Source organism: Rhincodon typus, chromosome 14 (genome assembly GCF_021869965.1).
Source record: "Rhincodon typus isolate 14 chromosome 14, sRhiTyp1.1, whole genome shotgun sequence".
Lineage (NCBI taxonomy): Eukaryota > Metazoa > Chordata > Chondrichthyes > Orectolobiformes > Rhincodontidae > Rhincodon > Rhincodon typus.
The window spans coordinates 61340410-61353132 of record NC_063345.1 but is presented as its reverse complement, the minus strand read 5'-3'; the positions used below and the strand labels follow the sequence as shown (position 1 = coordinate 61353132).

Genomic DNA, 12723 nt, shown 5'->3' with positions numbered 1-12723 from the left:
TGCTGTGTTCCTCCAGCTCCACACTGTGTTATCTCTAACTCTAGCATTGGCAGTTCTTACTATCTCTCACTCAGCAAGCAGCTAGGGTATGGAACTTCCTGCCTGGAAATGTGTTGGAGGCTGGTTCAATTGAGACATTCAAGAGGGCATTGGATGGTTGTTTGACTAGAAATGGTGTTCAACATATGGGAAAAAGTCAGGAGATCGGCACGAGGTCACGGATTCATAGAGTCATACAGCATGGAAAAAGACCCTTCAGTACAACCAGTGCACACTGGCCATAATCCCAAAACAAACTCGTCCCATTTGCCTACACTTGGCCCGTATCCCTCCAAACTTTCCTATTCATGAACTTATCCAAAAGTCTTTTAAACTCTGTAACTGCACCTACATCCATCACTTTCTCTGGCAGTTCATTCCACCCACGAACCATGTACTGTGTAAAAAAAAGTTGCCCCTCATATCCTTTTCAAACCTTTCTCCTCTCACCTAAAAATATACCCCCTTGTTTTGAACTCCCCCACCCTAGGGAAAAATCCCTTGTCATTCACAATATCTATGCCCTTCGTAATTCTATAAACCTCAACATGCTCACTCTTCATCCTCCTATGCTCCAAAGAAGAAAGACCCATTCTATCCAGTCTATTTGTACATCTCAAACCCTCCATTCCCAGCAACGTGCTGGTAAATCTTTTTATATAAAACCGGCACAGGCATGATGGATCGAATGGTCTCCTCATGCACCGTGACAACTCTATGATACTGTATGTAGTCACGTTGAGATCAGACTCGGTTAAAACAGATTGCCTTCTGAAAAGTATATTAATGCACCAGCTAGAAATTAAAGGATGTGTAAAGAAAATGATCCTTATTTTATGCATTTTCTGTTGTCATTTTCTACAGTAAAGTGGTTTTACGCCGGACTAGCTCAGTCGATGAGACTGGGGAGATAGTTTGGTACTTAGCCCTCTGTCTGCTTCTGACCTGGTTGATAGCTGGAGCAGCATTGTCGAAAGGAATCAAATCTTCAGGAAAGGTAAATGATTGATGATCAATAGAATTAAAACTAGTGACAAAGTATAGATTTCTGTCACAATAAAACTAGAATTTATGAATCATTTGTGAAGTGGCTGGTTTATCTCCCAGGTGATGTTAACAGGTGATGTCTGTCTGGGGAGTGGGAGATCCATAATTCATCTACACTTTAGGCCTGAGGGAGATCTGAAGATCTTTCTCCTGAGGGAAAGAACAGCAACAATTCCCCCAAATCCCTGTAATGTCTCCCTCATTGTAAGGGTTACAGTCACTGATACTGGAACTCTGGGAAATTTCCAATTGTCCTGGAAACTGGGCAGGACTGAGGCAAAGGATTGAGCAGATTAGGGTCAGGGTTTTATTTGAATGAAATAAGATTTGTCTGGACGATGTGAATGGGAAAGACATCTGAGGAATCAATGTGACGATTTTCTGAGCACGTCCATGGCACAATGGAAGCGTCCATATCTTGGATCTGAATGCGCCAGGTTTGAATCCCATGCTGGGACACTGGTCAAGTTCATAAGGTTAACTTCAAATATCTTCTGATATTCCCATGGTGGGCAGTAAGAGTAGGAGAGCCTCCAGTCAGAACCTTCTGGTAGCTACAGTGCAACAAGCTGGCCAGCTTAAAAGACTCAGCATGCAGCTTCCTAATAATGGATGCTTTCCATGGTGAGCAACATTCTTGTTTTGAGAGGCTATGAGAGAGAGAGAGTGAGTGTGTGTGTGTGTAAGAGAGAGACAGAAACAGAGAGTGAGAGAGAGAGAGAGAGACATGGTCCTCACAATCTGCTCCATTCTCTTGCATAATAAGTCATTTCACTTGATTCCGAAACTAAAGAGAGTGATCACAATCCTCCGACTTCTACAACATGGACTGCTGAAAGTGGAGAAAGACAACTCTGGTCAATCAGTCTAACATCAGAGGTAGGCAAATCTTAGAAACAATAAACTGGGAGAGAATTAATAGCCATCACATCAAATACGAACTGATAGTAAAAGATCCAATACAGAATTCGTAAGGGTAATTAAATCATGTTTGAATGACTTGACTTGAATTATTTTGGTGAGGTAACAGTAAGTTGATCAGTTGGATGCAATTAATATCTGTTATATGGACAAGTGCAAGTCTTTTAATGCTTGTTCTTCGTGTATATTGGTATATTGAAGCCCATGGAATAAAAGAGGTTGGAGCAGTGTGGTTCCTATGTTAATACAGAGATAAAATGCAAAGTTGTAGTGAAAGGTTGATTGACTTTCAGATTGAGGGCAGGTATATACTAATATTTCCCAGTTTTAATATTAGGATCACTACTGTTTTGACTATGTTTTAATGTCTTAGACTAGGCGGCTACAGGACACAATTCTGAAATATACAAATAGCACGGAACACACAAGTAACTGGTGTTTAAAATAGATATAGACTTCTGGAGAAATGGACAGGCTGGTGGATTGAGCAGACATGTTATGTATGCTTACATAGTAAAGGATGGGTTGATCTATTTTGCTTGGAAGAATGAGCAAGACTATTAAATGGTATAATTTTAAAGGTGATGCAAGAATAGAGAGACTTAAGGGATGTTTCTTCATAAACCTTTGAAGGTTGCAGGACAGGTTAAAAATTCAAACAGGAACTTGGATTTTTTAGATAGAGATGCAAAACACAAACCCAGGAACCCATATTAAACTTATATAAAACATTACTCCAGTCCCAGTGGCTAGCATATAGTGATCAATTTGCAGCACCACACTTTTGGAAGAACATGAAGGCTTTATGGAAGAGATTAGGGAGAATGATTTCATACATAAGGATTAGATAAGGGAAAGGATGGATTTTTCTCCTTTGAGGAAGGAAAGCCAAGCAGGCATTTTGTTGGGATTTTGTATAATCTGTTCAGAATGAATTAATAAAGAGAAATGTTTTGCATGACCGAAGATTGAATAACCAAAGGGAATAGACTGAGTAGAGCTGGAGAATCAGGGCAGGAGAAACTTTATAATTCAATAGTGATAGTGATTTGAAATGTAATGGTTGACAGATTGAGGTACGTAGATAGAACTGTAGTCTTAAAACAGGAATTGGATATATGTTTGAAAGAGAAAAACATTGCAGGGATCTGGAGAAAGAATGGGATAGGCGGCATAACTCAGATTGCTCTTTGAAAGACCTGATGCAGACTCATTGGGCTGGATGATCTTCAGTACTGTGCCATTCTGTACTGCTGTGATTACATGTTATAATGATGCTGTGTTATTTAAATGAATTACAATTCTGGATTAGTGTTAATTTGGCCTTTTAGGTAGTAATTGCTCATCCATTTGGTTTTGCTTCAATCTCTACTTTGGTTACAAGTTATTAACTTACTATTCAGTTGGATCTAATACAGTAAATGTTTACAGTAATACTAGAATATCTAACAAGTTTCTCTCCATGGTCAGGTGGTTTATTTCACTGCAACATTCCCTTATGTGGTTCTGGCCATACTCCTGATCCAAGAGGTTACCCTGGACAGAGCCTCAAAAGGAATTAAATATTATATCGGAAGCCAATCGGACATCTCCAAACTGGCTGAGGCTCAGGTAAACACGCCAGAATAATGTTTAGGAATTCAGCTGTAATTTTCAAATCGGATGTTTTAACTCTTCCTTCTACATCCCAAGTAAACTCATGTTAGAAGTTCTGAAGAAGGGTCTAGGCCCGAAACGTCAGCCTTCCTGCTCCTCTGATGCTGCTTGGCCTGCTGTGTTCATCCAACTCTACACCTTGTTATCTTAGAAGTTAGGTTCTTCCTTTTGAAACTTGTTTGATTACGTAATAATGATTATTGCAACAACCGGGCAATCTTTTTCGCTGAAACCTTGTGAACAGTTTTCACAAGATAAGTTTACAACTTGACTGCTATTTTGGAATGGGAGGGGAGAAGAACGTAGAGTGAGAGACAATGATTTTATACTGGATAATATGGAATGGTTACCATTGTACAATTTGGGCTACGAGTTTAGAAGATTCATCAGAACAGTTTCCAATTTGGCCAATCAATGTGCTTAGGTCATTTGATTTTAACATGGTTACATTTGACTGGATAATCAGAATGAAAGGAATTATTTTTTAATTGATATTTAAATTTAATTTTTTGGTTTAGTCAGACTTTATTATCCCTTTTCGCCATAATCTTTCCTTTTGTTACTTTCTTTCACTTAAAAATGTGAGTCACTGGGTGTTAGTGGACATATAGCAAATAAAGAATTGAATTAGTCTGGAAAACATGGCTGATAGAGGCGAACATCAAACCTCCTGAAGGGAATTGGCTGGCAAGCAGTCAAATAGGGATATAGAATGATAGCTTCACAGTTTAATGGAGATGCTGTTGATCACAGGAAGCTTCATTCAGTCAGCTCACAATTGACCCCCTCCTTATTCCCCATGGTTGACATTTTATGATCAGTTGATGAAGTTAAGTGAAATTAAGAATTGGGAGAATTTTAGAATTCAGCAAAAGGGGACAGAAGGTTTGAACAGGAGGTTACAAATAAAGTATGAAAGTAAATTTGAGGGGATCATGAAGACTAATTGTGAAATTTTCTAAAAATATGTGAAGAGGTGGAAGATTGGTAATGAAAAATGTACATCCTTACAGACAGAATGCAGGGCAATTATAATGGCGGATCAAAGAAATAGCAGAAGTTTTGAACACATGCTTTGGCTCTGCCCCCACAAAAGAGATCACAAATAACCTCCTAGAAATGTTAGGGAACAAAGGGTCTAGTGAGAGGGTGGATTTGAATGAAATCAGTATTAGTAAGAAAACAGTGCTGGGGAAATTAATGGGGCTTAAAGCTGACAAGTCTCCGAGGCCTGGTAATCTACATCTTGGAGTACAAAAGGAAGTGACTCTGGAAATATTGGATGCATTGGTGTTCATCTTCTAAAACTCTGTCGACTCAGGAGCAGTTCTTACAGATTGCAAGGTGGCAAATATAATCCCACTCTTTCAAACAGGAATCACTTCACTTGATGAAGGATCAGAGCTCCACAAGCTTGTGATTTTAAATAAACCTGTTGGACTATAACCTGGTGTCAGATGACTTCTGACTTTATCGACCACAGTCCAACACCATCATGTCCATATCATTTCAAATAAAGCGAAAGAAAAGAAACAGAGAATTGCAGACCAGCTTGACTAACAGCAGTAGTGAGAAAATTGGTAGAGTCTATCACAAAAGATGTGCTAACAAAACATTTGGAAAGCATTCAGAGATGATAAGAACTGCAGATGCTGGAGTCAGAGATAACACAGTGTGGAGCTGGATGAACACAGCAGGCCAGGCAGCATCAGAGGAGCAGGAAAGCTGACATTTCGGGTCGGGACCCTTCTTCAGAAATGGGGGAGGGGGAACGGAGCTCTGAAATAAATAGAGAGAGGGGGAGTGGGGCTGGGGAAGGTAGGTGGGATGGTGATAGGTGAGTGCAGGTAGGCAGTGGTGAGGTGGGAGGAGCGGATAGGTGGGAGAGAAGATGGACAGGTCAAGGAGGCAGGGATGAGAAGGGCTGGGGAAGGTCAGTGGGATGACGATAGGTGAGTGCAGATAGGCAGTGGTGGGGATTGGTCAGTGAGGTGGGAAGCGCAGATAGATGGGAGAGAAGATGGACAGGTTCTGTCAGGACAAGGAGGCGGGGATGAGAGGGAGGGTTAGTCATGGGATGAGGCCGGGGGTGGGGAGATCTGTGGGAGTCAAATCACTGAATATCTTCAAGAAAGAAGTGGCCAATGTTTAGATTTTAAAGGCTTCAAGGATAATGGGGAGAAAGCAGGAATATGGCATTCAGATAGAACGTCAGCATGATCATGTTCAGTGGTGGAGCAGGTTCTAAGGTCTAAATGGCCTACACCTGTTCTTAGTTTCTCTATTTCTGTGAAATCTTTTGGTGCTGATTAATTCTTCCTTCTATTTCCCAGGTCTGGAAAGATGCTGCAATACAAATTTTCTTCTCTGCCTCTGTGGGTTCTGGAAGTTTAATAACACTGTCATCCTACAACAAGTTCCATAACAACTGCTACAGAGACACCATCATTGTCTGTGTTGTTAATTGTGCTACGAGTGTGTTTGCTGGGTTTGTCATCTTCTCCATCCTTGGACACATGGCTCATGTCCAAGACAAGCCTGTTTCAGAGGTTGTGCAGTCAGATAATTATAAATTCAGTTTTCTGTGCTCAGTTAAAATCTTCCTGGAATGAGAGAAAAACTATCTGACTCCCAAAACCTTTCAAATATCTCAGAAAAATCCTAGACTCAATATTCTTGAACTTGAAAACACTGCAAGGTGACTGAAGTGCCGTTTTGCAAAGAAGAGTTCGATTCTGACTTTGTTGAAGTGACACAAGCACTATGAAATGGAAAGAACAAAGGAAATCTACTTCAGCTCATTGAGGATTTAACTTCAGGCTGACAACTCAAAGTCTGGAGTAAGTTGCACAAATTGCAGACGATTTGAGACAGATTTTATCATTCTGAGTGGGGCAAACCCACAATAGCTGGAGGGGAGAAAGAAGGGGTTGGAACTTCCCAGTTATGGCATTACTAACCCCATTCCTATGCTCGGATATTTAAAAGGGCATGGTGCAGATGCAAGTGACAATTCCACACTCAACAATTTTGATGGCTGCAGTTCCATTGCACAGGATGTGATTTTGTATCATTGCAAATTTAAAGGAGTTGAGTGAGGTTCAGAAGGCTTCTAAAAGTGGTGTAGCTCATGCCAGGTCAGAGGAGGCATGAACCAATACAGGAAGGACATTCCGGATTCAGGAAACTTCTGACAAGTGAGGTTAAAAGGTGTTTCCATTATTTCATGCCATTAGTAAATGCTCCATGATAATTATGTGTTTTTATTGCAACGATTTATAGTGAGGCCTTGATCTTGAAAAGGAAGCATCCATTCAATTGACGCTATTGCAAAATTGTTTGGAAGTGTTGGCATACTTCATCCAGCGGATAAAGTGCTCTTCTCAATTAACATTAACGGCATTGAAATTTTGAGTATCAAATGTGCTGTATCATATCATTGAGTATCATATCACTGTGCTTTCATATTTGCATTGAATGGTAGCCTAGGCACCTGTTCAGCCTTTGAGGTAATGGATTTATCAATCAGTTCCACTACTTGAAAGGGTTAAAGTATGCATCTCTCAAGTCTTTATTGTCATAGTTTTGTAATAGAGTATTTGCTTGAGCTCCAAATCCCACCAATGGAGATAGTTGACAAAAGTAGTACGAGTTTTCTTTTTTTTAATGAGTTCTTTTGAGGAATATGCTTTGGAGCACTATTTGAATGATTGCTTGTAAATTTTGACAGTTCTTTGAGACTTCTAAAAGTTATTATAAGATTCGTGGTGCTGACCATTGTGAATGCATGGTGAGTGGACATGTGGGTATGGAAAGGGCATGGAGGGATAGGAGAGTCAAGACAAATAGCGAGAGAGTAGATATGGGTTGGCAAGGAGGTAATGGCCAAGCGGGATGAGGCATTGCATGAGAGAGGGGCAAATTCTATGATGCCTAACTCTCCTCTACACAACTGGGCCAATGTCCTGGTGAAAGGTGACAGACACTCACCAGCTTGACTCAGCATTAACCCACCTTTACTCCTGCCTTGGACAAGCTTTAGTAGGCAGCTACCCTAGCTCATTGTTTGCAGTACCACCCCTTGGAAACAACTGGGGCATGGACTGCCAGGCAAGAAACAGGATTACAATGCTGAAAAACCTCCCAAATCTCAACTCCCTCCTGAAAGAGGAACATCTGTCCCATTATGTAAGCAGATTTCTTGTAGTTGCAGTCACAACCAAGGTTTGTCGCTCCAAGAACAATTATATCTGTAGGGGACAAATTACTGCAGATGCTGGAATCTGTACTGAAAACAACAACTGCTGGAGATCACAGCGGGTCAGACATTTACAACTGCGCAGTTCAGAGCTAACCAGATTTTAGCAATTAGCCTTTATGTACATTAACCATTAATGGTCTGGTTCTTGGTGTTGTGGGTAAATCACCTTTAATTTGGCTACTTATGAAGAAATCTCACAGAAAATAAAGGACTGAAACAATAATCCAAACTTTAAAGTATGTTGCAACCAAATATAAGACCCCTCAAGTAAGCAAATATAGGCCCGCGACCCAACTTAGCTAATACTAATTAAAGGTGAAATTTGGCCAGGACTTCAACCAACAGTGGTGTGTCTCTGGGGGTGGAAGTCTCCAAGGTTCGATCCTCGCATTATGCTGTTCATCAAAGTTCTGCTGTTGACTTGTTCTGATGTTCAATTCTTAGATAGATTTTTGTCCTTCAGTCGCTGAGGTGACATAGAATCATAGAGATGTACACCACAGAAACAGATCCTTCGGTCCAACTTGTCTGTGCTGACCAGATATCCTAAATAAATCTAGTCCCATTTGCCAGCATTTGGCCTTTATCCCTCTAAACCCTTCCTATTCATGTACCCATCCAGATGCCTTTCAAACGTTATAAGTGTACCAGCCTCCATTACTTCCCCTGCAGCTCATTCTTTGCGTGAAAAAGCTGCCCTTAGGTCTCTTTTAAATCTTTCCCCACTCACTTTAAACCTAGGCCCTCTAGTCTTGTACTCCCCCACCTGAGGAAAAGACCTTGTCTATTTACCCTATCCAGCCTTTCATGCTTTTATAAACCCCCATAAAGTCAGTCCTCAGTCTCTGACACTCCAGGGAAAATAGCCCGAGTCTATTCAGCCTCTCCCTTTAGCTCAAACCCTCAAACTCTGGCAACATCCTTGTAAATCTTTTCTGAACCCTTTCAAGTTTCAGAACATCCTTCCCACGGCAAGGAGACCAGAATTGCATGCAGTATTCCAAAATTGGCCTAACCAATGTCCTGTACAGCTGCAACATGACCTCCCAATTCCTGTACTCAATGCATTGATCAATAAAGGCTAGCATACCGAATGCCTTCTTCACTATCCTATGTACCGGTGACTCCACTTTCAAGGAACTGTGAAAGGTCTCTTTGTTCAGCAACGCTCCCCAGGACCTTACCATTAAGCGTATAAGTTCAGCCCTGATTTGCATTTCAAAAATGCACATCTCACATTTATCTAAATTAAACTCCATTTGCCACTCCTCGCCCCATTACCCAATCTGATTGAGATCCCATTGTACCATTGATGATTTCTGGAAAAGCTCAGCAGATCTGGCAGCATCTGTGGAGAGAAATTCTGAGGAGTTCTGAGGAAGGGTCACTCAGCCAGAAATGTTAACGCTGATTTCCCTCCACTGATGCTGCTAGACCTGCTGAGCTTTCCAGCAATTTCTGTTTTTGTTTCTGATTCACAGCGTCTGTGGGATTTTTTTTTTCAGTTTTTACTTGCAAAGCAGTTTTGTTCATGTAATCTCACCAAGACGTGGCTAATTGCTTGAGACTGTATGTGACAGCTTGTCCTTGCTCTTGAACAGTTTATTCCAGACAGAGTTATTTCTCTGTGTGTAATAGTTTATCTATTGTTGATTCAGTCAGGCTGTGAACAGTTATTAAAGTTCTGAAGTCTGGAACAGCTGAAAGAATACTCATTTTGTTGATACTTTTCATCTTGTACTTCTGGTAGATTATTTTACAAAACAATCTCAGGATCCCCATAGCTGGTCATGAACATTTATTGAACGAATGTTGGGACAGTGTACCTCAGAAAAAATTCTGAGGTAGCACTCTAACTCAACAAGATTTCATCAGATATTTCTACATTTTAAAATCACGCGTATTACTCGAATTCTGAAATGGTCCACTTTAGACAAACATCTTGACTTTCACACATTCCAAAAGTGACAAGGCACCTATTACCCCTGGTCTCACCACTTCCTGTCTTCCTAGGTGCCATCCTATCACCTCTTCAAAGCCAATGCTTCATTCTTGAATAAAGCCCATTGATTTATCTCTCTCAGTGTAGTACAGGATCATCCTAAGATTTCCAAACAAAGCTTTAGGGCTAATCCTGGTTCACCACATTGCATTTTCAGGAAAACAGCCTCCTGCGTCCCCATCTGGGAATATTTGTGTAGTTTAACTAATTTTCTTTTTAATTTGACAACTCCCTTAAATAAGAATAAATGAAAAGGAAATCTTAGCTGATTATTGCTCGTGAAGTTAACTAAATCTCTCTCCCTCATTCTAATCCCAGCTGGAAATTCATGACGATTTACTAGTTAACTCATGTCATTACCAAATTGCACCCTAACACACTCATCAGGGCCTTTCACAAAAGTATATTTGAAGGGGAGAACCATCTGTTACTCTACACGAGAGAAGAGTGCTGATTAGCTGACATGTGGACTCTAACGGGTCGATATATTGCAATGGAGAATTCAGCAGTTAAGTGCTAATTGACAAGCAGGCTTTGTTAAATTTTACACCAGACAGGTTGAGTCTGATTGGTCAAACTATTCAATGTTTCATTTTGCAGAACAACGCCGTGACCATTCTTATTAGTGATGTGTACATTTTGGAGGGAATGCAGCATAGAATTACCAGATAATACCTGTATCCCCAAGGGTAAAACCCAGTGGAAAGATTACACAAATCAGAATTGTATTGTGGGGTGATTTGATGAAAGTATTCAAGGTATGAAAGCGAGCAGATTGGATAGATAGAGCTCAAATATTTTCTCTTAAAAAGTGTATAAGAGCAAAAGACACAATCATAAGAACATAAGAACTAGGAGCAGGAGTAGGCCATCCGGCCCCTCGATCCTGCCCCGCCATTTAATAAGATCATGGCTGATATTTTTGAGACTCAGCTCCACTTACCCACCCACCTACCATAACCCTTAATTCCTTTACTGTTCAAAAATTTATCTAGCCTTGCCTTAAAAACATTCAGCCAGGTAACTTCAACCGCTTCACTGGGCAGGGAATTCCACAGATTCACAACCCTTTGGGTGAAGAAGTTCCTCCTGACCTCAGTCCTACACCTGCTTCCCTTTATTTTGAGGCAATGCCCTCTCGTCCTAGTTTCACCTGCTAATGGAAACAACCTCCCTGCCTCCACTTTATCTGTTCCCTTCATAATCTTATATGTTTCTGTAAGATCTCCCCTCATTCTTCTGAATTCCAATGAGTATAATCCCAGTCTACTCAGTCTCTCCTCATAATTCAACCTTCTCAACTCTGGAATCAACCAAGTGAATCTCCTCTGCACCCCCTCCAGTGCTAGTAATTCTCTTCTCAAGTAAGGAGACCAAAACTGCACACAGTACTCCAGGTGTGGCCTCACCAGGACTCTATACAGCTGCAGCATAGCCTCCCTGTTTTTAAACTCCATCCCTCGAGCAATGACAAGACAAAATTCCATGTGCCTTTTTAATTACCTGCTGCACCTGCAATCCTACTTTTAGTGATTCATGCACAAGGACACCCAAATCCCTCTGCACAGCAGCGTGCTGCAATTTTTTACCATTTAAAACATAGTCCATTTTGCTGTTATTCCTACTAAACTGGATGACCTCACACTTATCAACATTGTACTCCATCTGCCAGATCTTTGCCCACTCACTTAGACTATCTATATCCCTCTGCAGACTTTCAGTGTCTTCTGCACACTTTGCTCTACCACTCATTTTAGTGTCATCTGCAAATTTTGATATACCACACTTAGTCCCCAACTCCAAATCATCTATGTAAATTGTAAACAATTGCAATCCCAACACTGATCCCGGAGGCACACCACTAGCCACTGACCGCCAACCAGAAAAACACCCATTCACCCCTACTCTTTGCTTTCTACTGGTCAACCAATCCTCTATCCATGCCAATACATTACCTGTAATACTGTGCAACTTTATCTTATGTAGCAGCTTTTGGTGTGGCACCTTGTCAAATGCCTTCTGGAAATCCAGATACACCACATCCACGGGTTTCCCATTGTCCACGATGCAAGTAATGTCCTCAAAGAATTCCACCAAATTAGTTAAACATGACCTACCCTTCATGAACCCATGCTGGGTGTTCCCAATGGGACAATTTATATCCAGATGTCTTGCTATTTCTTCCTTAATGATAGATTCAAGCATTTTCCCTACTACCGAAGTTAAGCTAACTGGCCTATAGTTACCAGCTTTTTGTCTACTTCCTTTTTCAAACAGTGGCGTCACATTGGCTGTTTTCCAATCTGCGGGAACCACCCCAGAGTCCAGTGAATTTTGGTAAATAATTACTAGTGCATTTGCTATTTCCCCCATCACCTCTTTTAGTACCCCTGGGATGCATTTCATCAGGGCCAGGAGACTTGTCTACCTCTAGCCCCATTAGCTTGCCGAGCACTGCCTCCTTAGTGATGATGATAGTTTCTAGGTCCTCACCTGCTATAACCTTCTTGCCATTAGTTTTCAGCATGTTATTTGTGTCTTCCACAGTGAAGACCAACATGAAATAACTGTTTAATGTCTCGGCTATTTCCTCATTCCCAGTTATTAAATTGGCCTTCTCATCCTCTAAAGGACCAATGTTTACCTTCGCCACTCTTTTATGATTTACATATTTATAGAAACTTTTGCTGCCTGTTTTTATATTCTGAGCTAGTTTACTCTCATAGTCTATCTTACTTTTCTTTATAACTTTTTTTGTGGCTTTCTGTTGGCCTTTAAAGATTTCCCAGTCTACTAG

At 40.8% G+C, this 12723-nt stretch overlaps 1 pseudogene; it reads left to right on the top strand.

The window, feature by feature from the left end:
* Window positions 1–886: 886 nt before the first annotated feature.
* LOC109919850 overlaps window positions 887–12723 on the top strand; it is a 24122-nt pseudogene continuing 12285 nt past the window's right edge.